This window comes from Equus quagga, chromosome 15, assembly GCF_021613505.1.
Source record: "Equus quagga isolate Etosha38 chromosome 15, UCLA_HA_Equagga_1.0, whole genome shotgun sequence".
NCBI classification, from domain to species: domain Eukaryota; kingdom Metazoa; phylum Chordata; class Mammalia; order Perissodactyla; family Equidae; genus Equus; species Equus quagga.
This window is the reverse complement of record NC_060281.1, coordinates 37,699,691-37,704,542: the sequence shown is the minus strand read 5'-3', so window position 1 is coordinate 37,704,542 and position 4,852 is coordinate 37,699,691. Positions and strand designations below refer to the sequence as shown.

General features: G+C 41.1%; 1 non-coding gene across 1 annotated transcript; it reads left to right on the top strand.

The window, feature by feature from the left end:
- The first annotated feature begins 441 nt into the window (after positions 1-441).
- Positions 442-535, top strand: TRNAI-UAU (transfer RNA isoleucine (anticodon UAU)). The gene is made up of 2 exons: positions 442-479; positions 500-535. It is a non-coding gene; the product is annotated as a tRNA-Ile (tRNA).
- Positions 536-4,852: the final 4,317 nt, after the last annotated feature.

Below are 4,852 nucleotides of genomic sequence, written 5' to 3'. Positions count from 1 at the left end.
CTTGTAGGAAGCATCACGGACCAGCCCGGCGGTGCGCGGTGATGCTGAGCTCCAGCCAAATAGCCGGTGTCTACCACGCAAGTCGTTCCGTTCTTGGAGCGAAGGCGAGGAGGAGCCAGAGTCCGCTCGCTCTTTCTCCTCAGGCTTCTCTCGGGGCTTTTGAAAGGAGCATCCCTGGATCCCTGGGAAATGCTATTACCCGATGGCGTAGAGGAAGGATCACATACACGAAGATGTATGAAGCTTCCAGGAGAAATGGAAGCGTCTTGATCAAAGCGTGTTTTATTCGCTAGGCTAGCTGCCGCGGAGGAAGGTGGCAAGTGTGGGGCGGCAGAGGGTACCCGGCAGTCCAGCGCGCTCCCGCTCAGGTGTGTCGCGGGCATAGGCGCCCCCATGGCTCACGGCTCTGTAGAGTGCGCACCGAGAGCGCAGGGAAAGCATGCTCCAGTGGCGCAATCGGTTAGCGCGCGGTACTTATACAGCAGTATATGTGCGGGTGATGCCGAGGTTGTGAGTTCGAGCCTCACCTGGAGCATGTTTTCTTCCCTTTACGGTTTCAGACACTTCGTTCTAATGTATTTTTCCCTTCTCCTTAAAGAAGAAACTAAAAAAGGGGTTATTTATTTTCCGTGGTAAGACCGCGGATATCCCCATGATTAAGGAGGCCACTTGGTCACTTTCAAACAGGGGAAGAAATCGCAAACCAAAAGGAAGCAAATTGAACTTAACTATCCAAGCAAATTCGTTTCTCTTCAATAGGAGATCTTACAGCCGGGTTGTACTGCTTCAAAGGACTCTCCACCCTTACTCAGCTCCTTTCTTTAAACTATTCCTCAGCTCTTCGGGGGCCGAACAAGGGAACAGAAAAACTGGGTCTTGCGCTCTGCGATTTCGTGCAGCTGTCACCGGGGCTGAAGAATGTGCGGAAGCTGCTCCCAGACATCTTAGCTTTGATGTCCACAAGGCTTGAGGTGAGGTTGCTGAACTCCACCTGGGAAACCTAAATGTGCTTTGAGTCGAGCTCCACCACCTCGTTCACGTAAATCAGACTGGGAAATAGGAAATAAATTTTTTCCAGCCCTGAAACATCAGACATAGGTGGCTGGGTGTGTATTTCTTCCTAACTTCATCAGAAAATAAGCGATCGGCCTTGTCTGGAGAGCTATATATGCCGGAAATAAATGGTTCAAGGTTGCTCTGCTTTTATCCAGTCTCTCCTCGATTTTATTTTGTCTCGCAGGGCCCTCATTCTCTTCTGTGCCTTAAATACAGATATTCCCCACAGTTCTGTCCTCAGTTTTCCTCTCATCTAATGATATACACGTTCTTTGTATCATGTTCATCCCCATCATTATAATCTCTCTCTATAATCTGATGACGGTAACATTTCTCTCCCACCTAGTCCTCTCATTTGAACCCAGAGCTACACATCCTGCTGACGACCGGACGTTTCTAACTGGAAATTCCTGCGGGTCTGTAACATGAACACAAGGGGAAATTATCAACCTCACTTATGCTCCATCTTCTGTGCTCTTTATCTCAAACGCAGTCATTCAATAAATACACAATGCCTGCTCTTTGCCAGGTCCACTCTGGGTGATAGGTTACTGTGGTGAAATAAAAAGATGAAGCCTCTGCTCTCTGGAACCTAAGTTCCAGCAGCAAGAAATAATGAACAATTAAAAATAAATATGTAATATGTTTTATAGAGAAAAATAAAAATAGGGTAAAAGGGACAACGGATACTAGGGTATGTCCCGGGGGTACTATTTTATGTAGAGTTGTTATAGAAGGTCTCTTAAGAAAGTTAACATTTAATCCGAGGCCTGAAAGAAATAGAGGAGAAAGTCTGTATGCATATGGTAAAAGACAAGACCAGGCAGAGAGAAGGACAGATGCAAAGGCCTAGATGTGGGCAGGGCCCCAGAAGTAGTTAGAGAACAAAGAAGAAAAGAGGTTACTCCTGCATATTCTTCAATAGAAGAGCCTCTTCAGTAATTTTTAAAAAGCTAATACTTGGCATGATGTTATAAATGATACCACTTAAGACAGTCACCAAATGATGTTTGAGGAAACAGTGTGAAAGTAAAATTGCCAGAGACACAAAGAAGTGTCTCCAGGGGTCTTTCCTGTTTTCTGCATGAATCTCTGATCACTCAAGGGCTGCGTTGTCCCTAGTTTCCATGGCTTGAGTTTAGAAGCCTGCAACGACTCTAACCGCACCAATTTCTGTGAAGTTGTTCAAGACAGAAAACAGCAATGTGGTTTTCTAATGTTTCCTTTTAGTAAGATATGTCCATGAAATAAGATTCACTCATTTTAAGTGCACAGTTTGATGAATTTTGGTAATTGCGCTAATTTCCTATTGCTTCTGTAACAAATTAGCACCAACTTAGTGGCTTAAAGTAACAAAGATTATTGTCTTCCAGTTCTGTTGGTCAGAAGTCTACAACGTCGCTCGTAAATCTAAAATCAAGCTCTTGGCAGCGCTGTGTTCCTTCTGGAAGCTCTAGAGGAGAGTCTTTTTTGGCTTTTTCCAACATCTAGAGGCTGCCCACCTTCCTTGGCCCTTGGCTGTCTTCTATCTTCAAAGCCAGCAATTGAATCACTGATTTCTGCATCTCTTGTCACACCTTCTCTGACTCACACCTCTCTCTTCCACCTTTTAAAAAAGGACCCTTATGATTATATCGGGCCCACTTGGATAATCCAGGTAAACCCCCTATTTGAAGATCCTTAATCACATCTGCAGAATTCTTTTTCCATATAAGGTAACAGATTCACAGGTTCTGAGGATTGTGGTATGAACACCTTTGGGGAAATCCTTATTTTGCCAACCACAGTAATTTTATACCATTGTGTAAACACCACCACATTCAAGATGTGGAACAGCACCTTCCCCTAAAAATTTTCCTCCTTCCTTTTTGTAGTTCATCACCTCTCTCCTCTACTCCTGCCACTGGCCACCACTGATCTGCTTTCCATCACTGTAGTCTTGTCTTTTCTAGAATTTCATATAAATGGGATCATACAGTTTGTGGGCTTTTGTGTTAGACTTCTTTTACTTGACATAACACTGTGCTAATCCCTGTGTCAGAAATTCATTTTTGAGTCCCTGCTTCTCTACACTCTCCATATCTATCTGTTACTGAGTCTCCTTGATTCTATCTTACCTCCTTAATGTTTCTGGATATTTCCCTGCTCGCAGTCCAAAGTCCCTCCCAAAGGCCTCTGTACCTTGATAAATACCAATTTTTTGCCCTGACACTTCTTTTTTCTTCTCTTTCTTTGCCTCCACTTCTTCCACTGGTGATCCCTTGTCTGTCCTCAGGGCATGGTGGGAGCTCCACTTCCACAGTTTGCATCAGACACTCTCCTGTGAACTTCATATGCTGTGCCAGGCACTTGGTACATTAGTTCATTCTCCTATTTACTTCACTCTCCCATTTATTGGATCATAAACTCCTTGGGAGTTTATTAATTAATTGCTTTTGTTTTTTAGCACCCAGCTCAATTCCTATCTCTGAACAGATTTTACCTCTCAGTATACTTTTTCCACCTGTGGTATCGTGGAGACCTCTGCTCCTTTTCCTCCCTTTGTCTTCCCCCATTGTCACCCCTTAGAGTGAGAGTTCATTTTTATTTTATTGATTTAATTTATTTTAACAAAATAAAGGTTAAATTTAGGTACTGAGAAATGAATGACATTAACAAGACAGTTTCGTTTTGTCTCGCAGTTTCTCTTACTAAAGAATGTGAAGGTCAAAAGTCAGAGAAGGGATTTACCAGTATTCATAAAAAAGTAGCAGTAGCCCTGACCTGTTAAGCTCTTTTCTCTACCCAGAATGCTCTTCTTCATCTTGTGTCCATGACAGATTCCTACGCATTCTTCACAGCCCAGAGAAAAAGTCTGATGAGTTCTTTCTTCTTACTAATAGATAATTTGTAATACTAAAGTCACATTATCTCATTGTAAAAAAGATATATTTGTATACACAACTGTCTTTCCTACTAGTTTGCTGATCAAGCACAATTACTATGACTTGGTCTTTAACTTTTAACTAAACAATCCACTATGTGACACTTGTAAATGCTCAAAAATATCTACAGAGTCTCAAAATAGTACAGTGGAATAAAGTCAGAACTTTGTGGGGAGAGAAGGAGAATAGAAAAGGAAGGAGGAAAAAGTAAGGTGGTTTGAATGGGATGACGAAAAGGAAAAAAAAATGTGTTTCTTCTTGGTTTCTGCAAATGGAAATGCTGGATATTTTAAACAGTATAACTCAAGATTTTTCTGGGGTTGACATATGCTTTTGCTAAGTGTAAGATTAATATATATGCTTGGCTGACAATTAGAATTTTAAAAGAGTTTGTTTTAGCCCCTATGTAGGGTAATAGCTACTGTGAGATCTCACACTACCATCAAAAAAGGCTAAATATTCCACTTTTACAATTTCACTCTTCATATGAGAATAAGTCTAATAATTTTTTAGACTATTTATGTAGTGATAGAATTTTAAATAGTGAAACAAGAACCTTTTCTTACCATTTTGAACTTTTGGGTCTCTTTACTATTTGTTTATTTCTCCCCAGTTGCCATTTCTATTTCTGGTGCAAACTGAAAAGATCTGTATCCTTAAAAGTCTCCACAAGTGATTTTATACATAACATAATGTGGACTACTTTTGTGTCTTTTGTCACGTCCAAATTAAATTTCATATAGCAATTTTGTTAATTTTTAATTTTTTTGTATAGATAATATATTCACATTCAAAATATTTTTATTTACACAGGTCTTCCCAATTCTTATCCCCTAGTCACCCAGTCCTCCTTAATGCAGGCTATTGGTTTA